Source organism: Pelodiscus sinensis, chromosome 8 (genome assembly GCF_049634645.1).
Source record: "Pelodiscus sinensis isolate JC-2024 chromosome 8, ASM4963464v1, whole genome shotgun sequence".
NCBI lineage: Eukaryota > Metazoa > Chordata > Testudines > Trionychidae > Pelodiscus > Pelodiscus sinensis.
Genome location: NC_134718.1, coordinates 38,421,922 through 38,444,631, shown reverse-complemented (window position 1 = coordinate 38,444,631; position 22,710 = coordinate 38,421,922). Strand labels below are relative to the sequence as shown.

General features: G+C 45.7%; 1 protein-coding gene across 14 annotated transcripts in view; it reads left to right on the top strand.

Annotated features, from left to right (window-relative positions):
* Window positions 1–274: 274 nt before the first annotated feature.
* The window catches only part of SGMS1 (sphingomyelin synthase 1), a 216,020-nt gene continuing 193,584 nt past the window's right edge, over window positions 275–22,710 (top strand). For 4 of the 14 annotated variants that reach the window (XM_075935071.1, XM_075935075.1, XM_075935066.1 and 1 more), the window contains exon 1: window positions 369–833. The gene's annotated coding sequence lies outside the window, so the exon portion shown is untranslated. Of the gene's footprint in view, window positions 834–978; window positions 22,707–22,710 lie in introns of those variants that run through there. The other 10 variants (XM_075935077.1, XM_075935069.1, XM_075935074.1 and 7 more) reach the window with 6 other exon arrangements.

Sequence of the window (22,710 nt, the reverse complement as noted above, 5' to 3'; positions counted from 1 at the left end):
AGCGTGCGCACGTGGCCTGTTTCCTGCTGGGCAATTTTTTCTACGGGGTCAGGCCAAACTGGCCTATGTGGCAGCGGGGTGCGATGCGTTAGCGGGGGTCTGTGCACTGACTCCCCCGTTTGTAACGTGTGGCCTGGCCCCCTTGTGGTTGAGCGGGGGGTTCGCAGCGAAGGGGGTGGCCCGGCGGGGGTGGCGCTGGGCTGCTGGGCTTTGGTTACAGCTCGCTACGCTCGCACTGCAACACACGAGCTCGAATAACACTGGGTACGTTTCCTATGCGTCCTGCTGGTGTTCACACGTCATGTCTCTCCTGGGCACACAGCGGCACGGAGGCGCCCGTTCTCTCCCCCGTGCGCTCGGGCTCCAGTCTCCGCCCCGTGCAGGGCCCAGTCTGTGCGGGGGCCGGGCCGCGGGGCTCCCCCTTCGGCGTGCGGGGCGCTACCGGCCCCGCCGGGGGGCGCGGAGCCGGCCGGACTGGTGGCAGCTGCGCAGGATGACACGGGCCCGTCACGTGGGTGAGCCCTCCCCGCCCCTCGCCGTACGGGACCTAAGGGCCGCCGCCGCCTAGGGGACTCCGCCAGCGGCCGCGCCGTGCGCCACAGCGCGGAGGATCCTGCAGCCGCGCCGCGCCCCGGCCACCCGCGCCCCGAGGCCCACCCGCGCCAGGCTGCCGCTGGAGGAGGCGGCTCGGCCCGGCCCGGCCCGGCCCGGTGAGTGTGAGGAGCCAGCCGGCCTGATCCTGCCTCGGGCACCGTGCCCGGGGGCTGCCCCGTTCCTGGAACCCGGCTGCGCCCTGGAGAGCCCGGAACAGCGAGCGCCCGGCGAGCTCCGAGGCGGGTAGCGAGTCGGGGCTCGTAGTGAGCGGGGGAGGGCAGGGGCAGCGAGCCAGGACTGTGGGTGAGATAGTTGTGGTGCTGGGGGATTGCATTGCCGGGCTGGGGGAGGAGGGGTTAGAAGCCGGGGGGGGAGGTGAGGTAAAGGTGTTGGGACTGGTTCGTGGGCCGGGGAGGCTGGCTGCGGAGGGTGTCAGTGCTCCAGGACGGTGGGAACCTGTGCTGTCGGTGGATGGGGTGGTCAGTGTGTGGGATTATTGCCTGGATGACAGTGTTGTGATGTGGCATGTCTAGGAGCTTGGAGGGTTAGTGTGCCAGATCAGAAAGGTAAGTGGAGGTGGGGGAGTTTTGGTGCTGGAAGAGGTTAGTGATCCAGGGAAGAGCATTGGGATGGGGCAGAGCACCTGGGTGCAGAGGAAGCTACTAAGGGGAGGGTTAGTGTGCCAGGTTGGATGAGGTCACAGAGGTGATGGATGAAGGAGCAGTGCCTAGGTGAAGGTTGCTGCTGTAATTGTGGGAAATGTGTGTGAGAGAATTAAATGCTGTTGTGGCTGAAACTTCAAACTGCAAGAGGTATGTGTGTACAAAAAGGTCACTGACCTTTCTGTTGTTAAGTGGTAGTTTTTGGATGGACATTATCTTTTGTGATGGAGGTGGCCCAGAGGTGTGTTACAATCTGGTCCCGGGGCAGACAAACAGCTGCAGTTGAAAAATTCTGAATTCTTGAGGAAGGGAGAGAGCAGTGGAGAATGGCACCTCTTAACACCAAACCAGTGGTTACATCTCTGTTTTCACCAGGCAGCAGTGAAATGGGAATAGTTAACCTAAATGTTTGTGGGATGAAATTCCTGACTGAGTTGGGAATTCAGCAATAGGTAAGAAATTCTCTCTTGTGAATGGTTACAGGCTTTCTGTTCCTCGCACACCCCAGTGCTGAGAAGGTGAAGGAGGCAGCAGAAATGAACAGATTCCTCCCTGGCACTTGCATGCAGCTGGTTAGTAGGGATCTTAAGAAGTGTGTAACTTGTTAATCATAGTCAACAAAAATGTTGTTGACTGTATGATTAATCGATCAGGATTAGCATTGCAAGCACTCAGTCCTGGCTTGAGCTAGGTCCTTGCAACTACCCCCGCTGTGGCCCTGCACTAGTAGGGAACTGGCATGCATGCAAGCTGGCTCAGTCCCCTAATAATAAAGAGCCGCAGAAAGGGTAGTTGCTTGGACCAAGCCAGCCTGCCTGCACAGTGGCTCCCCAGTCCCACAATAACACAGTGCTTCAATGGAGTTTGCTGTCAGGATCTGGCATGAGTCGGGACTGAGCCAGCCTGTCTGCCAGCCCACTAAAAAATTTACTTGCATAGCTGTGTGGCAGGGTGGGGTGAGGGGAACATTGCATGTAGCTGATAGCATTATCCGATAAGCATCCTACATGATTACATCTTTACTGGTTGGTTAGATAGATTGATGGTTGTTGGAGGGAGGACTGAAGAGTCCTGATGTTGCTTCCTCTGACTCAGCAGTCTAGCTCATACATTCATGGATTGTAGCCCAGACAGCCAAGAACTCCCCAGGAAGGGTGATCTGTGTACATAGCTCTTGTAAGGACTATATTGGAGTGAAATTGTAAAGACCTCATCTGAATTCCTATCTTTTGTACACAAAAAAAACCTGATTTTGGGTTTTTTTTGGGGGGGGGGGGACACCTGTGCTAAAGAGCCTTGTTGTTGCTTCCACTGACCTAACAGACTTAGCTCTAGGCTCATATATTTGTGGGGGCTGTTACAGGGCTGGGAATGGTTAACGTACTTTGTGGTAGGGGATAGTATTTTAGGGTGGGTGACAGCTTAGTAAGCCAGGTATGAGGTTGAAGTTAGTGCTAGGGTGTGTTATTCAGCCACAGCCACAGGTTAGTATGTCTGGAAACTTCAGGTTTCCAGTTTTTGTTATTAGGAGCAGAAATGTATGGAGACACAGGACCCTCCCCCCCCCCCCAACCCCCAAAAGTCTGGTTAACATCAACTTAGAATATTCATAGAATCATAGAACAATAGAACTGGAAGGGACCTCGAGAGGTCATCGAGTCCAGTCCCTTGCTCTCATGGCAGGACCCAGTACCTATCCCTGATAGATTCTACCATTTGTACATTTTAAAATTATAAATGGAAGTACGGCCCGAAAATAACAGGGCTTTCTGGTGTGTACGGTTTCTAAATAAGGACAACAGCTATTTAACTGTTGTAAAGGATGACAGATGTATATTTTCTTTTCTGTAGAATTTTCTAGTCTGAGCTCAGATTGGGCTTTTTGATGAGAGATTTGTAAATCCGTACATCTATTGCTTTTAGAATTATGTCTTCCTGTAACCTGGATTGAAAAATATGAGTTTTCAAACAAATAAGAGCTGCTTTGTAGGATTCATAATCCCAAAGTTGAGGTAAGCCTAGATTATTCACTGACCGTGGTAGGTGTTGGTGGCTCTCACCACCTTGCAGGATCAGAGGGCATTGTTTTAGAAGCAGAAACTGAAATTGACTTGTCTATATGTCTAGGTGGAAAGAGATTCAAAAAGTGTACAGAAGTCTTGCAATTCAAAGGTGGTGCTGTATCAAATAAAGGCACTACAATAGTTTGAAACTGGCATTATGCCTCTTAACTTTTTTGGGTGTTTCTTATAAAGCTAATGATCCAAGAGAAGAAATACTGCCCAGAAACTGTGACCTGATGGATGTGCATTCTCCGGTTGGCCCACAAAATTTAGCTTAGTGAATGAAGGGCCAAGTTCTGATTATTTTTAAGCTGTCTTTATAACTTCTTTACGGTATATTACAGTAGCTTTTAGAGGATACAACCAAGATGCAGGTTTCTAGGTGTTGTAATAGTGACTGACAATGCCTGCCTCAAAGAGTTTACAGTGTAAATGAACAAGACAGTCAAGGAATGGGGGGTAAAGAGGTGGTATTGTTGCTATTTTAGTTATGGAGAACTGCCATGCTGGTGAGATTCCAAAGAGTTATCTGGAGATTGTGACTTGCATGGAATCAAATCTGGAAATTTGATCTCCACATTCTGAGCCCCAGTGCAGAGCTTTGACCCCAGGATCATGAACATTCTTTCTGACTAGAATCAATATATCAGTCTGCATCAACAGATTTCACAGAGTTTACATCAAATCTGTTTAGGCATGTGAGTGCCGAGCAGGTGAAAATGACATGATTATTAGTTTTCTTTATAATCATTTGGAAGTTACAAAAAAACTTTGATCTTTACAATTCAAATCAGTGAGAGTTTTGGTATTCATAGAATTGGATCCTGTGTTTAAGGTTGCCAACAGTCTGATTTCTCAGAACCGTCCCTGCTCACAACCAAAGACACAACTCACCATAAAGAGAAGAGGGAGGTGACAGGGAACTGTGCCTCTTCTGTCTGTCCATCAGTGGTTCTGAGTCAAAGAGTTTGCAGGGAGTAATAGGGAGTAAGAAGTGGGGGAAGGGATGCTTCCTGTAGCCATGGGAAGTTGTCCCTTAAGAGCACATGCTTCTCCAGATGGGCTGAGATTAGAACTTGAGACGCCTCCAGTTCTGCCCCTCTCTGACTCTGGGCCAGCACCTTGGGCTGGGGCAAGAATGGAGTTGAGATAACTGGATTTTTTGTGACCAGTCAATATTTCTGACTGGAGACTGTATAGGTCCCTTTAAAATTGGACAACTGGCAACTGTACCTATGTTAGATTTAGTTTATTTTTGTCTTTCTAGATGAAAATTGGGTATGATTTTCACTTTAGCTTCTGTAGGGTTTTTTTTTTTTGGCAGATGAGGTAGGTGCATATTATACTTCTGTGAATTTAGTAATTGGAAACTGGAAAGAACATACAAAAATCTTATTTGGTTATAAGTGGAAGATAAAAACTTAATCTTGAGTGATTCCATTGATGTCTTACGGTTTATTGCAGGCTCATGTGTATAATACAATTAATTTTGGCCCAGACCTTTTCAAACTGGATTTATAATGTTGATAACAAATGATGGTTACAAGCTGTTACTATGATTTGCTTTTTTTTCTTTCTCTTCGGTGCTCTAGAAACAGGGTAGAATTGTGTACGTTTTCATTAGTTTTTATTTTCAATTATTACCTGTTGTATGTAAGGAAATGGTGCGTATATATAACCTAAATTTAAAATAGCAGGGAAATTAAATACTTACTTTAGATGCTTAACTATAAAGTAAATATTAAACATAACTAAGGTTAACACTTTATTTTCAGAAGACGGTTGGGAACTTTATAATTGTCCCATTAATTATTTTTTGAATTTTTTCTTTTACAATATATATATAACTCATTGTCTGTGGGTATATTACAAATTTTCTCTGTAGATTCCACTTTTTCTGTTTGGTAAATACTGAGATTTTCTTTCTGAATACACTGGAAAAAGGCTTGACTTAACAGTTATTCCCGATAGGAGGTATGACAACTATTTCGCATTGTATATATGACTTTGTTGGGACTTTTGACTCACCTGTGTTGGGCTAGATACATCACATTATCATTATGTGGTATCTATTCTAGGTATATATTAATATATGTTGCATAAACAGTATTAATATAATAATATGTGTTACATAGCCTAAATTGGCCTATGTCTTTTTCTAATTTTGTTCACGTCTCCTAAGTGTGCCATAACACATTGCCTTAGCTGAAATAAGTTCTGGCTTAGATAGCTAGGAAAACTGTTAGGATCAGGACATATGAGTGTTTACCTACCCTAGTAAGAAGTTAAACTCTCACAAGCTAGTACTGGAATGTCCGAAAGGACAAGATATGACTATTCTGTGCTACTACAAACCAAGGAGATGCCTTCATGTTCCTTGGTACTTGGAATGTGTGTATGTTCAGAGTAAAGAGATTAAGGTTGCACCATGGTACCAGGAAAAACAAATGAGAAAACTGATTGTAGCTGGTTAAATGTAGCTTCAGATATAGAATCATAGGGTTAGAAAAGACCTCGGAAGGTCATAGAGTCTAACCGCTGCCCAAAGCAGGACCAGTCCCAACTAAATCACCTCAGCCAAGGCTTTGTCAAGCTGGGACTTAAAAACGTCTAGGGAGGGAGATTCCACCATCTCCTTAGGCAACCTATTCCAGTGCTTCATTACCCTCCTAGTAAAGTAGATTTTCCTAACATCCAATCTAGATGTCCCCCATTGCAGCTTCAGACCATTGTTCCACATTCTGTCATCTGTCACTACTGAGAACAGCTTCTCTCCATCCTCTTTGGAACCCCCTTCAGGTAGTTAAAGGCTGCTATCAAATCCTCCCCTCAATCCTCTCTTCTGTAGACTAAATAAGCCCAAATACCTTAGTCTCTCCTCGAAGGTCAGGTGCACCAGCCCCCTAATCATGTTTGTTGTCCTCTGGTGGACCTTCTCCAATGTGTCCATGTCCTTTCTATTATGGGGGTCACAGAATTGGACGCGATACTCCAGATGTGGCCTCACCAAAGCCAAATAATGGGGAATAATCACTTCTCTAGATCTGCTGGCAGTGCTTCTCCTAATGCACTCTAATATCCCATTAGCTTTCTTGGCTAAAAGGGCACACTGTTGACTCATATCCAGCTTCTTATCCACCATAATCCCCAGGTCTTTTTCTGCCGAACTGCTTAACCAATCAGTCCCCAGCCTGTAACGGTGCTTGGGATTCTTTTGTTCCAAGTGCAGGCCTCCTCATTTGTCCTTGTTGAACCTCATCAGATTTCTTTTGGCCCAATACTCCAATTTGTCTAGGTCACTCTAGACCCTGTCCCTTTCCTCCAATGTATCTACCTCTCTCCCTAGCTTAGTGTCATCTGCAAACTTGCTGAGGGTACAATCCATCCCCTCATCCAAGTCATTAATAAAGATGCTAAACAAAACCAGTCCCAGAACTGACCCCTGGGGCATTCCGGTTGACATCAACTACCAACCAGACATCAAGCCATTGATCACTACCTGTTGAGCCTGACAATCTAGCCAGCTTTCAGTCCACCTTGCAGTCCATTTATCTAATCCATATTTCCTTAACTTAATGGCAATAAAACTGCGGGAGACTATATCAAAAGCTTTGCTAAAGTCAAGATATAGTTGTCACGTGTTATCCCGAGTCAACTCCCCCTTATTTGTATTTCCCCGGGGACAGAGCTTTGGACGCTATCGGTGGTCCAATGCGGGACCAACGCTCCCCCACTCTTATATCCCTCAGCTGGTGCGTGGGGAAGGGGGTCCAGGCCCGCCCTCACTCCAAACCCCAGCCCAGGACCCTAAGGCGAGGTCGTATGTCCTCGCTCAGCGGAGGGGGTCGTCGCCCCAAACCCTCCGCTCTCCGGTTCCGCGGCCCTGTCCTGGGGTGCTTCTTCCCCCGCTGCCTCTTCTAGTCCCTGTCCGCTGGGACAGGGCTGACCTTACCGGGTTCGCTCCTTTCCCAGGCCACGACCTCCTGTTCTTTCCCCATCCCCTGGGAGCCTTCCTGGCTCCCTTTTGAATCCCCCGCCGCCGCATCCATGCTCCACCCCTAGCCAGCGTCCCCCGGGCGTCGTGCCCTCGCCCCTTGCGGGGGGACGCTGGTGATGTCATCCATCAGCTTGAGCCAGCCCTGCCCACGGCCATTCCTCCCAGCTGCCTCCCGGCCGGGAGGCTTGAACGTGCCTTCGCTGGCGTGTCTGGCCCCGTGGCGCATTCCCCCTCCCAGGTCCCGGGGCTAGCGTGAGTGCGGGGTGTGGTCATGCCAGTCGCCGCCCCGTCACAATAGTACGTCTACCACCACCTCCATATTCAGAGAGCCAATTAGCATGTCATAGAAGCTAATCAGTTTGGTCAGACATGACTTGCCCTTGGTGAATCCATGTTAACTGTTCTTGATCACTTTCCCCTCTTCCAAGTGCTCCAAAATGGATTCTTTGAGGATCCCCTCCATGATTTTCCTGGCAACTGAGTGAGGCTGACATCAGACCAGAATTTTCATTTTCACAATGAAAAGAGACCTACAGAGCAGAGGCCGAGCTAACGCCTTCGCACATGGCTTCCCTGGGCTGTTTAATGCAGAGCGGCAGTTGAGAGTTTGTGGGGGAGAGTCTGATGAACAAAAAGAGCCACGGAGCAGGGACCGAGCTAGTGCCTTCGTGCAGCTTGCCTGGGCTGTTCAATACAGAGCGGTAGCTGGGGCGGCTGTGCTGTGAATCGCGTGAGCCAGACTGAGCACCTTAACTGCCTTCCCTTGTCGACTAATCAAATAGTCGACAGAAAATCTATCAGAGAACCAGGGCCTATGATCTAGTTGCTTCTGTTAGTTATCTGAAGAAAGCCTCGTCTACCTCATCCACCTGATCTTCTGGTCTCTAACAGACACAGACCACAACATCACCTGTTGCTCCCACCTCTAAACTTAACCCAGAGAATCTCAACAGGTTTTTCTCCCACTTTATACTGGAGCTCTGAGCAATCATACTCCTCTCTTACATATAGTGCAACTCCTCCTCCTTTTCTCCCCTGTCTGTCCTTCCATGACAGTGCTCCAGTCATGTGAGTCATCCTACCAACAATCCGTTATTCCAATCAAATCATAGTTCTTTGACTGTGCCAGGACTTCCAGTTCTTCCTGCTTGTTTCCCACCCTTCTAGAGTTCGTGTACAGACACCTTGGATAACTAGCTAATTGCTCTACCTTCTCCATACAAATCAGGGGTCCTCGTCTCTTGCACCTTTCACCTTATGTTTCTTCTCGGCATCCCACTTCCCCACTTACCTCAAGGCTTAGGTCACTGTCCCCCAAGAAACCTAGTTTGCAAGCCTGCCCAAAAAGATGCTCTTTCCTTTCTTCGATAGATGGATCCCATCTCTTCCTAGCAACCCTAGTACCCCGAACAGCATCCCATGGTCAAAGAATCCAAAGCCGTCTCTCCAACACCACCTGCGCAACCACACATTTACTTTGAAAATTCAATGATCCCTGCCTGGACCTTTTCCTTCAACATGTAGGATGGCTGACAACACCCACTTGCACCTCAAGCTCCATGATCCTTTTTCCCAGCGCTCCATAATCTTCTGTGACCTGCTCAAGGTCATCCTTGGCAGTATGATTGGTTCATACATGGAGAAGTAGGAAGGGGTAGCAGTCTAAAGCTTTGATCAGTCTCAGAAGACTCTCGGTCACATCCTGAGTTCTATCTCCAGGTTAGGGATGTAAGCAACTAGTTGCTTATTGGATAGTCTGGGTAGTCGACTAGTGACTCAACTAGTCGCTTCCCCCGCCTTGCCACCTCTATCAGAGAGAGGCAGCAAGGGGTGGAGAGCTGGATCCGGTTCTGGGAGAGCCATCTTAAAAGCTGGTTTCCCCCCAGCACCATCTCCGCAGGAGTCTGGGGAGGCAGAGGCATAGTTGGAGACCAGGCATGGGCTGGGAATCAACTGATTCTGGGCTTGTGCCCGGTCCCCGCCACTGTGCTTTAGCCTTTTAAATGTATTAAGAGGCTGAAATCTCTTAATACATTTAAAAGGCAGAGCCATAGTGGTGTTAACTCCTAGTGCCAGCAGCTAAACCCGCTGCCGCTCTGCTTTTTTCCCCCTTTAACAACTAATCAACTAGTTGATTAACTGATTAAACATCCATTTATCATTCCTACTCCAGGTAAGCAGCACATTTCTCGAGTTTCCTGGTCTAGAAAGCAGATGGATGACTCTGAGGAGGGAGTCAATGATCACCACTACCCATCTCCTTCTTTTGGGAATGGTGGTCGTAGAACCCCCATACCTAGGACTGTGCAACTCATGCCTTCTGGTCAGTGGGGTCTCCATCAGATCCCTTCCTTCAGAGGTCTCTGCCAAAGCGTTTTCCACTGTAGTTCCTGTGCAGAGAGCCTGAAAGTGGTTCCTGACCTCTGTCGGGATAGGGAATACCTGAGTTGTCTGTCTTCTGGAGGTCACATGCTACCAGTTTTCTTCCTGTTCTGTGCTACCCTCTCTGATTCTTCAGCATGAGGTGTCTGCAGTATCAAATGCTACCTTCTCTCCAGAAAGTCTTCATCTTCTTTGATGGAACATGGGGTTGATGCTTGGGCCTCTAGTCTTTCAAACTTCTCTTCCAATATGGAGACCAGCTTGCACAGTTCTTTGCTTGTAGACAGGATATAAAATGATGGCTTTAGGAGTGTAACTTTAGGAACACACTTTCCCGGAATGCAGGACAAGGTATCATATTGAAGCTTTTTCTTGTACTATATTTTTATTGGTTTTTGGCAATAAGCCTGTCTGATACTGGTTATTTGAACCAATGGGAGGCTAAGTAACTGGCTATATGATTTAACAGGGGCTATCTATGGAGTCTGGTCCTGGACCTAAGGAATCTTGGAAACATCATGTGGTAGCAATTGGAAATAAAGACTTTGAATGGGAACTACGGGGCTGCGCCCCCTGCTCGCTATGCACGCCAATCCCCTCTCACCTCCCCAGAGCACCAGAGGGGGGAGGTTGTGTGGTTCCAGTGGCACAGGAGCACCCAAGAGAGGAAAGAGGGGAGGCCACGCAGTTCCTGCCCTTCCCACGGAGCACCAGGCAGGAGGGAGGCTGCACTGCTCCCACCCCCTCAGAGCACAAGGGAGACTTTAACTCTCTGGCTTCTATCCTCCTTTCCTTTCATTTCCACATTTGCCATGCATTTGACACCAGGAGAGGGGATCCATATGGAGGCCAGCCTGAGGCATAGTTGTCCTACCCAGGCACTCATAGGATCTGGTTGCATGGGCCACCCAGCTATAGAGTTCTCTAAACTATTTCTCGACTACAGCACAGGGTACCCTGGATGGGACTTGGGCAATGGCTCAGACAGTTCTTTCTACTAAGCTCTGTTAGCCTCTGCTCCTGGTCCAGGAACTGCAGAGCAAGTGTCTGCTCTCACACAACAGCCTTGTCCTGTGCACTTGACCTGAACCTTGCCTCTCCCCATGTCTTTCCACTAGCTAGAAGTCCCTCTGTCTTTGGTGCTGGACCTGCTTCTTGGTCCTGACCAGAACATTCTGGAAATGCTCTTTGTTGGAATGGTTTGCGAAGGTACATTGGTCCAGGCTTCTGCTGTAGTGTAGGTGAATTGGGGAGGTACTGCAATCTGAAGAGTAGAGGGACCTGCAGAAGGACAAGACTTAGCTCACGTAGCTCATTGCAGGAGCACAGAAAAAAATCCTTGTAGAATTGGAAAGATATAAAATGTTACTTTGCCAAACTGAGTGTCAGTATTTTCTTTCTCTCTCTCTCACACACACACACACACACACACACACACACACGCGCCCGCGCGCTGGGTTATCTGCAAGAAAAAAAATGGAGAGACAAGACTTATGGTACGTCTAAACTACATCCCTCTTTCGAAAGAGGGATGTAAATTAGATGTAACAAAATTGCAAATGAAACCAGGATTTGAATTTCCCGTGCTTTGTTTGCATAATCGCAACTTGGCGTTCTTTTGAAAAACGCTATTTTGAACATGAAACCGTGGTCTAGACATGGTTCTTTGGAAAAGAAAAGCCTTTTTCGAAAGATCATGAAACTGGTGTAGACGCGGTTCTTTTGAAATAGCGTTTTTCGAAAGAACACTGAGACTCGATTATGCAAAGGAAATTCAAATCCCAGCTTCATTTGCAATTTCAATATGTCTAATTTATATTCCTCTCTTGAAAGAGGGATGTAGTCTAGGCATTGCTTTGTTTTCGTTTTTATTTTTAACTTAAGCTGCTACAATTTTTACCTAAAAATTTAAGAGCAACTTGGGTTGGAGGCATTTGGTGGCTATGCTATAAAAGGTGTGTCTGTCATTTCACATGAGGTTTCATTTACACAGTTTGGAGGGAAGAATAGTTCTTATGGTGCCTGGCTGGCAAATGGAGGTGTTATTCTGGGAAACTAGCAGTGATGCAGCTAAAATAGTCAAACATCTAGTGACTGGAACAGCACATCTATGAGTAGAGTGGAGTGGGCTGGTCAACTATTAAGGTGGTCCTGGAAAATACACCTCCAAAATGTGACTCCCTGTCTGGAGTGCCTGGTAGGAGAAAAGTTAGTGCTATCAGTATTTGGAATGGGGTCAGAATTAGGAAATTGGGATGCTGTATTACCTTCCTATGACAGGGTCAGAGCAGAAAGTTACAAAAAAGTAGTGGAGGGGAAGTATATTAGCCTTGGACTGAGGAGATCTCTGTTCCCAAGGTAACAAGGAGAGTCCGGTCTAGAATCAGAAGGGGCAGTTGAATACCTGGGGCTAATTTACCAGTCCTGCAGAGTCAGGCCAGCTTGGGTTGATTAGGATACTTGGGGTTAATTAAGGAAAACTTCCACACAGTGTCACTTGTTATGACTGTATGCAAAACCACAATCCTCCTTGCTCTAAAACACATTTCTGGATAAAATTTCAAACCCCAACTATATTAGAGACAAATGATTTTGTCATCTGTAGACTACATGAAACTGATATGGACTAGATCTGTAAACAGAACACATTTCTGCCTTCTTTCCAAATGATTCACTCTTTCCAGGTGACTAATTACATCCATTAAAAGGTTACAGAGCAACACACCGACAGGAAAGTGATGCAAGGTTGTTGGTTTTTAAGAAACAGGAATGCCCTAATAAAATCTATGCTTCTTCAGTAAAATTTTAATTTTCAAGGCGTTTTTGCACTTTCTGGTTGCAGAACTCCAAAACTGGAAGTGGGGAAGTTGGAGGAGACAGGGACATGCCAAGTTGCTGGCATCCAATCTGTAGAGCCCTACTTATCCACAGCTCATTTTTGTGGGAATGGATGTGGATACAAATTTTGCATCTGGAACCTTGCAAATTTGCGGAGATCCACTTTATATCCATGGGTATCCGCATCTGTGGATCGTTTTTATAGCTGCACATTCGGATACCAGTTTTGTGCAGGGCTCTACCAATTTGCCGTCAGTGGATACATGTTGCTTGCTGAGCCTTGTAATAACTTTTGCATTGGTTCATAGAATGGAAATCCTCCCATTTCTGTATTAATAAACATGAATATGGAGCCAACCTCCTTGTTTGCTTCTATCCATTTTGTTTCAGTTCCTGGTTACAAGGTGGGCTGTTCCTCAAAGAGGCATGGAAAAGCTCCTCTCAGTAGGGCCACAGAATATGGTGAAGCTGCTCCTGTAGGAAAGCCGTTCTGGGACTGGTGTCAGCAGCAGAGTCACTTCACTGGTCTCATTAGGTGCTTGCTTCTGTCTCCAATTCTTTCCATGCTAGATTCTGGGGCCAGCGCGTCCTCATTCATGCTGACCAAGTCACCGTGCTTGTCTCTAGTTTCATGAAATCTTTCTGTATCACTTGGGTCTTTTTTCTGCTGACTTGATATTTTATATAATAGTCTGGCATGAGTGTGATTTTTAAGTAATAACTTGTTAAACATTTAACAAAAATTCAAGCCTGTATTTTCAATACTTTGCCAAACTGTAAAAGGTCTGTTTGTGTACAGAATAGGCTGTAATTTACTATGAAGTGCGCTGTAATACTTGTACCTGTATATGAATTATGCTGTAAAAACAATTGTGTTGAGTTGAAATACTAATAATTATTCATTAGAAAAGAACAGTTACAAATAAATGTTTGTTTTTTTATAAAAATTAACCTATTATTTGTTTGCAGTTTACAACTACACATTGAACCTCTCTAGTCCATCACCTTCAGTAACTGACTGGTGCCAAACCCCATGGGAGGTCAGTATTGTCTAGCAGCATTACCAACTCTTTCACTGCTTACTGGACTCTTAAAACATATTTAAGGATAAATTAGAGTTAAATAACAGCACAGAACACTGAGAGCCAAGACTGTAAGCTGTAAACAAACATTATGAGATCATGGGAAACTTAGCCACACTCATGATAAATAGACATCCGACTAATTAAAATCATGCTGGAACACAGATGTTTCCGGACCAGAGAGTGCTGGATTAGAGAGGTTCAACGTGTAGTTTTTATTGTAAAACCAATTCTGAGTTTTCTTTTTTCCCTCCTTCAACTCTGCTTTTGCTACCCAAACTGGATTGGTTTGATAGCTGAAAATCTTTTCTTCAAAGTTTTCAGAACTATTTCTGGGATGTATTAACGAAGGATGTAGAATCCCGGTTAATCAGTTAACTGGATAAACATTGGGACTGGGGCGGGGTCTGCAGCTTCCCAGCCCCCACAAGAGCATCCCCTTTTTGTGGTGGGCCCCAGTTCCCCGCGGACAGAGGCTGTTTTGGGTGCAGCAGGCGGGGAGCTGCTCCAGCTCTGACTAGTTATCAGTTAACTAGAATGGGTAAGGGTAATGCTCACTGGGGATGTTAGTGTTTACTCAAGCACATGGCTAACTGATGACCCTGGGCTAATTGGTTAACTCTCTTGGTTACACGGAGCACCTCCCCGCCACCCCCCGGCCAGTGCTCAGGGGGAGACTCAAACCCCTTAAAAAATTGATAAGAGCAATCTTTCCTAAGTGTGGGGTATTGCTTCCTGTTCCTTCCCTTTCTCAGAGGTACTCTAAATAGGTGTGTACAGACTTATTAATCTTTCTCTTAGTTTCAACTTTCATTTTTTATAATGTGATTCTTGTGTCTAGCTGCTATGGTTGCAAAGAAAACCTTGAAAACATGACTTGAGCGCTATCAGTGCAACAAAGCCTGCTTGAGTCTTTTAAGAGTCTTAAGTGATCCAGATGAGTGGCGTGGTGCTGTTGTTCTCTTTGGCTCTCATCACTAGTGCCCTACACAGTTACAAAATTTTGTATCCACATCCACAAAAATGAGCTGTGGATATCTGCATCTACTTTCGCAGATGTGGATACCCGTAGATACAAAGCAGATATCTGTTGATTTGAAGTTCTACTCATCACCCTCTTCAGACTGCATAGGGCTTAGCCCTTCGGCTGGATCACACAGTCCAAACTAAGAATGTTTGAATGTAAGTGACTAATTGTTTTAATTGATAGCAGATGCTTATAAGTTAATGGTGTCGGTTACACTCAGCAAAGCCTGCCTCCTCAGGAGGTGGGCAGGCAAGAGGAGATGATTTTGTTGCTGTCTCTGTTCCTGTAGAGGAGAGCTGCTCCAGCCCGCACTGGCTAACGGTTAATTGAAAACCATAAGCTGACTAACCAGTTAACCTTTCACATCCCTTGTAATGGATTAATATAAGCTGAGTACCTGCTGACTACTGTTTTTTTTTTTTTTTCAAAACCATTGAACAGACTGCAGTTTATTCTACAAATTCTCATTTTCTTTCTTTTCCCCTCTTCTGTGTTCATCTGTTTAAATTTATCCAAGGATTCATATTCTCATCAACCTGAAGTGGAGGGTACAAACTGTCAAAAGTAGGTTGAACAACAAGCTATCAGAATACATGTATGTTTGGAGTAAGGATGTTAAGGACTAGTCGACTATCCGCTAAGCAAATGCTTATCAGCTAGTCGAGTTGACTAGTTGATTCCCCTCTCCCACTACCTCTATCTGATAGAGGGGCAGCAAAGAGGCAGGGGGAAGAGTGGGAACTTCTAAGTGGCAGTGCTGCACAGAGCCCGTACTGGGCTCTGTGCGGCTCTGCCCCTTTGAAACGCTGCCTCGTCGTTTCAGTGTGGCAGTATTGCACAGAGCTGACCCAGGGCTCTATGCAGCACCGCCCTTTGAAATGCTGCAGCAGCATTTCAGAGAGGCAGCACTGCACCGAGCCCAGTATCAGCTATGCAGCGCTGTCCCTTTGAAACACTGCCGTGGCAGTGACTCTGGGCTTCCTCCCAGCTGACTCCGGGCTCCTTGCAGCATTTCCGTGGAATCCGGAGTCAGCTGGGGAGTCCCCAGCTGACCCCGGGTTCTGGGAAATGCTGCACGGAGTCCAGGGTCAGCTGGGACTCCCCAGCTGATCCTGGGTTCCGTGCAAATGCCACATGGAGTCTGGGATTAATCCACAGCTGACCCGAGGCTCTGAGCGGCGTTTCCATGGAACCCGGGATCAGCTGGGAATCCCCAGCTGACCCCGGGTACTGCGGAAATGCTGCGCGGAGCCTGGAGTCAGATGGGGAGTCCCCAGATGACCCTGGGTTCCAGAGTGGCGTTTCAAAGCTGCAGCGAGTCGCTAGCCCCAGGCTGCACGCGGAGTTCCGCATTTCAAAGGAGGAATGCGGAAGTGCCCATTGACTAGTTGAATACTCGAGGGAAATTCCATCGACTATTCAACTAGTAAATTACTCATTAGTTTAGTTTATCATGAACATTCCTTCTGTTTTGGCTGCTGTTCACCTGTTTATCAATAAAGTGCCGTAATATATCGGTAGGAAGTATTTACTAATAATTTTGGAATGATATTGTCCATTGTTGATCACAGTCCAGAAGATGAAAAAGTTACTTAAGCGTTTGGAAGAATTGGCTGTAAATCCTAGCATAGAAAATAAAACAGCATACTGCTGGATGTTTCCATAGTAGGCGCTATTAAGAACCTAAGACATGGTAGCCAGTGGTAGGGATGGAAAATCCTTTTTAAGTAGTTAACTGGTTAAACATCATGTTTGACCAGTTAAATAGTAAGGCCAACTGGTTAATCGATTAATGGGGACTGGTGTCCAGGCTGGAGCGGCCCCTCCTGGAACTATCTTTCTACAGAACGTCTGGGCCAGGCCTGCCATTGACAGGTGCCACTCTGCCCAGGCTGGAGCGCCCCTGCCTGGGCTAGACCCTCCGCAGGTGAGGGTTGCTCTGGCTGGGCTGGAGTCCCATTCCCACAACCTGCCCCGGACCTGTTGTGGACAGCCCTACAGGGCTTTAGCAGCCTTCTGCCCATATTGGTTAACTGTAACCCATAATCCCTCACCCCAGGTAACTGGGGTTTCTACCCTAACTTTTGCAAAATGTCTAATTTGAGTAATTACATTTGCCTGCCTAAAGATTCTCGTCATAGCTAATTGGCTTTCAGTCCTAACTTGATGTATATCATGGCTGTGAACTGCAATTCTGTTTTATGAAGTTCTCTAGGAACATTCTGAATTAGAAGTTCCATCAAACTGCATCATTCATGTTTTGTTCTGCCCATTACACAAGCACACACGTTTGTCATGATGTTGCTTATATATACTTGGGCTTTCAGGCTGTTTTAATAAAATGAGAAAGAGTACATTGGAAAAACAGTTGAAAGAATCAGTGTTGCAGGACAAAAATAATTCCAGGGCCTTTGAAAACAACAAAGTACAACTTTTAGAATAGAAGTAGGCAGGGGTGCTGGAACAATTTGTATATAGAAGGATGCAGCGAGCCATTGAACCAAACTGTAAACCCTGTATATGATGGAAACCATTTCATGCCAGAGGGTGAGGCAGCAACACTAATTGCTGTAACTGTGGAAGCAGGCAAACATTTTTGAATTGTCAGACATGATGACATCACAAATTAAAAACAAACACAATTTCATTAGTTATAATTTAATGCATAGAGATTACAACTAATACTTATTTTATTAACATCATGAAAAATTAATTTGATAGCTTGGGTTTGCTGATAGTATAGCATAACAAGATAGCAGAGTTTAAATTGTCCACCTAAATAAGCTAAAGCACAAATATTATAGATCCCATCTCTGAGTTCACTTCAAAATAGTATACAGTATGCTGAAATGAAGTCTTAGGTTTTTATGGCATCTGCATTTAACTGAAACCCTTGACACATTTGTCATCCTGTTATATTTAACATAGAGGGTTTTGCATTTTCTGTTTGTGTACACACTTGAAAATGGTTTGGTTGTCTTAAGTTTAACGACTTGTGTTTAATGGCATATGAAGCTTACAGGATTGTATAAAGAAAGTGGTTTCAAAAACAGGGAGATACAGATATCAGATTTTTATTTAAATTAGATTAGATTATTTTATTTAAAGTAGATTTTTCTTTTTAAAAATCTGCTTAAAATAAAATCTGAAATTTTTATAAAACATGGTAATAAATAAATTTATTATAATCTCTTAAAATATTTAAATAAAAATATGTTGAATCCATGAGCGCAAAAACTTTGCATTAAAGGCTGCTTTTTCCAAGTAAGGAAAAAATCAGGAAAGTTACCTAATTTTTGAGGTCAAGCTTTGTCAGTGTGCTCCAGTAGGTCAGTCTATCGTTTCAAAAAGATTTAGGTGAAACTAGGCATTTCAGCTTCAGTCACTTTCACTAAGGCATATTTGAAATTTTTCCCAAGCTACCCTGGATAATTAGTTCAAGTCACTGACTACAGTTAATTCCTCTCTTTAGCTTATAATTGAGTTGTGAATGTGAAACATGTTTTGGATGCATAAACTTCTCATATCAAAACATTTTAAGGTCATTTTTTCTTTTTAAAAATACACTTTATATTTTTGATAATTACTTGACTACACTTTGGTTTGTTATGAAATATACTTGAGGCATAATAACAAATGTCAGTCAGTTTTATTAATATACTGCAGGAAAAAAGTTCTATATGATACCTCAGTCTCCGAAGAGCAGTCAGTATGATACCCAGTCTTTGATACCCCATGGAGCAATATGATACCCCATGCAGCAATGTAACATTCACCTTATAAGGTGTGTGTTCTCTGTAGTTGCATTTTTAAAGCCATCTTTTTATACTCGTTTATCAGTAAACATCACCTGAAACTGGAATTAATTAGTTTTTTTAGCTTTGTTTCCAGTATCCTGGTGTAGCCCTTTATCCTTTTTTTAATCCATTCATTACGGGTCACAAAGCACCTTTATCTTTGTTCTGAGCATATACACTCCAGATATTATGGGGCATAAAGACACCTTTTATACATGTATCAGAATAGAATCATAGAACACTAGAACTGGAAGGGACCTAAGAGGTCATCGAGTCCAGTCCCCAGCCCTCACGACAGGACCCAGTATTGTCTAGACAAGGGCTACTCAACTTTGGAAGCCCTGGGGGCCACAGTGGTACACACAGCACATGCCGAGGGCCACAACTTAAGTGTGGTTGCATATACATGCAAATATATATGCAAATATACACAAATAGCTTCTTTCACATTGATGGGCATAAATAGAAAGATTAAAGCAAGACTACACAACACACAGGCCCCATTTAGGTCAGTTCAGTTGATATTAATAAAATGCAATATTCAGGGCATGACAAACGGTGGCGAAATCTAGTCGCCAGACCTGGACTGCGCATGCGCAAGACCCGCATTGCGCATGTGCGCGCCACCGGTGAACAGGGCGCCAGGCTGAAATCTGCTCGCCACGGGCGAGTAGATTCACTGATTTGTCAAGCACTGGCAATATTTACCCGATTTTTCACCCATATGACAGCACTTTTAATGAGCAATGACAGTCGAGGAATTTAACTACTAAAGCACGAATCAACAGAAAACCATTATATTGACTACTCTTTTGTTTTGGTTCCCACCCGTGAGCCATATGTTGAGCCCTGCGTAAACCCAAACTGCACTGTGGTCTGTAAACAAACTGGCTGTGGGCTGCATGTGGCCTATGGGCCACATGTTGAGTAGCCTTGGTCTAGACCAGTGTTTCCCAGTTGGTGCTCCGCAGAACCCTGGGGTTCTGCGAAGCAAAAGTAGAGGTTCTGTGAGGAACTGGCACTCCCTCGCCCCCTTTGAAAGAGAGCGCTGGCTAGCCAGCTTCTTAAAGAAGGTTCACACTTGTTTCCCCTTCCTCCCTGGCAACACAGAGACATAGCGAGGCGGGAGCAGAGGGGAACAGTTGCTCCCAGCTGGCACATTAGGGGGATGCCAGACAGGGGAGATCCCATGTGACCCACAGCGGGGAGGGAAGCACTTACCCTCCCCAAAGGAGCCAGCGCGTGCTGCCTGAACAGCTGGGGCTGTGGCACTGGGTAACTTAGTTCCACAGCCTTTCTGTGCAGGGGGGGAGAGGGAAGGTCAGGAGATCTGGGTATGCACAGCTTCGACTGCAGGCAGTGCTCTCTACCCTGGGACTCCTCGCACGACCCCCCCCCCCCCCCCCGCAGGATGGCATCACGGAAGTAAGTTGCTGGAGTGCAACAGCCCCTGCTGTTCAGGCAGTGCACATGCCAGCTGTTTGGGGAAGGGAAGTGAAGTCGCACACTTCCTGGAACCCAGAGGTGCTGCAGGATTGCCAGGTACTGGTCCCAGCTGCCCCTGTCCCTTGCCCACACCCCTCATGAGTACCCTGTCCCCACCAGCACTGTCCCCAGCACCCTGAGCCCATCATACTCACAGCCTCCTTGCCCTGAGTCCCTCACATATCCAGCCCAAACTCCTGCACCCTCACATCCACAAGCCCAAGGCTTGCTCAGCACCCCAACCTTCTACCTGAGCCCAACACTTCCCAGCCTGGAGCCCCCTCCCCGAGCCAACATCCCCTTCTCCTGCATCCAAATTCCCTCCCAGAGCTTGTACTTCTCACCCCTTCCCACACCCAAATCCCTCATTCCCACCCCAGAGCCTGCACCTCCTGTCTCAAGCCAGTGAGAGAGTGTAAGGACTGGGGATAACCACTGATGGAGAGAAGGGGAACAGAGAGGATGAAGCCTCAAGGAAGGGGTTTTGGGGAAGGATTCATGCATTGGTGGGTTCCTTTTTTTTTTTTTTTTTTTTTTTTTTTTTTTTTGGACAAGCCTAGGGGTTCCTTGAAAAGCTGAAAAGGGTTCCATGGCCAAATAAAATTGGGAAATATTGGTCTAGACCATCCCTGAGACATGTTTGTCTAACCTGCTCTTAAATGTCTCCAGAGATGGAGATTCCACAGCCTCCCTAGGCAACTATTTATTTATCTAACTATGTTTCTTTTGCTATGAGAAAATAGTAATATGTCCTGATACAGTTTTCCTGTCTACTTAAACCAAAATTTACTTGAGTTTATGCAAGACATTATAGGATACTTAGCATTAATTAACAGGATTATAATAAAATCTGAGCTATATAAATGCCATATTGGTACTTGATGATATGCATACTTAAAGGTTTGGAATATTTGTTGGGAGTAGCATTATCTGCATAATATATATTGTATATTAGCCATTTTATGTTAGTCAACAGGTGTCCACTTGTTGCCTAGGTGATAATTATAGTCAAGGAGAAACTTGCCAGATTGATATATGAAGCAGTGGTGAGGGCCTTTATATGTGATTTACAGCATCTTAACAAACTGCATGAGTGACAAAGTACAATGGGTACAAGTAAAACTAATATCCCTTGTAAAACAAGCAATGCTTTCAAAGTCACCTCTAGCCAGGTGTTCAAAATCTTTATTTCAAGATCCCCTCATGTATAAGGTTATTCAAGGCTAGTTTTGCTTTCTGCATGTCACTGCTAGTCTGAATGTGTGTCTTTTTTCTGTTTAGTAATGCAGTAATTTTCAAACTGTGGGTTGAAACTCTCAAATGAGTCACAAGCCCATTTTAGTGGGTTGCCACGGCTGGCTTAGACTTGCTGGAGTCCAGGGGCAAAGCCTGAGCCAAATCATGTGGCCTTCGGGGCTAGAGCTCGAGGGCATATGCCTTGGATGTGAGGCTCAAGTTACAGGCCCTTGTCTGGGGCTGAAGCTTTTGGACTTTGGCACCTCCTGCCCAGGCCAGTGAGTCTTGGGCTTTGGCTTAAATGTCCCTCCCACCTTGCTGTCCAGAGTGCCAAAACTTGGATATGTTCAGGCTTAGGGATGTTAAGTAGCGATTAATTTGCTAGTCAAGTAGTAGCTGGAATTTCCGCTTTTGAAATGTACAAAAGCCCCAATGGGGGCGCTTGTGCATTTCAAAGTGGAAGCGCTGCATGGACCCTGGAGTTAGTGAGGGACTCAGTCCCATGCTGGCCCCAGGCTCCAAGCTGCTCTTCCTCTTTGAAATGCACAAAAGCCTCCTCTGGGAGCTCTTGTACATTTCAAAGAGGAAGAGCAGCATGGAGCCTGGAGCCAGTGGCGAGTCCCAGGTGATACCGGGCTCCAAGTGGCACTCGTGGTCAGCTGGAGAGTCCCCAGCTGATCCCGGGCTCCACGTGGTGCTGCTGCTTTGAAATGCCACGAGGATACTGATGCTAGGCTCCCCGCGGCATTCAGAGCAGGAGCGCCACATGGAGCAGCCGACACCGGGCTCCATGTGGCGCTGCCACTTTTAAGTACCTCCCTCTTCCTACCCCCACCCGCTGCCTCTGTCTGATAGAGGTAGCAAGGCAGGGGGTGTGGGGAGCGACTGGTCAGCTATCCTGTCGACTATCCGACTAGTCGGTTACATCCCGACTCAGTCTTCGGTTCCACCCCCGGAGGCCATGTAGTAATTTTATAGTCAGAAGGGGGTTGTGGTGCAGTAAAGTTTGAGAACCCCTGTACTACTGGTTTTAAATTTAAAGTAAGCAGATTAATATGTACATTTAAAACTTATGCATAAGTTTAATTTTCATTCTGGTATTCAGATTCTCTGTAGGTAACAGTTGCTTTGAGAAATTATGGTAGGCATTGTTATAGTGTGTCCCAAAGTTTTGCATAAATGAGGGGTAAAACAGGAAGTTGGTTTAATGACATTACAAGTGGGCTCTCCGTATAATTAGTTTCTACACAATACTGTGTATTCATGTTATAGGTTACTTTGCTGCTGATTGTCGATGTTTGGTACTTTTTACTGAGTAGGAGGCAGGACTGCTAGCTTCTGAGCTTCATTGTATTGAGCAGAACCATTGTGAGCACACACTGGATTTATGATGTCAAAACCATCTGTGGCTTAACAAGCTGTGTGCAGTGCTCTTGAGGTTTACCTTACCAGTAGCTACTGTAGGTCCAGTTATTAGTTGTTGATGCAATCTTCTAGATAACCTACTGAATGGATGGTAACCAGTTTATCAAATATTGCTGTGGTAG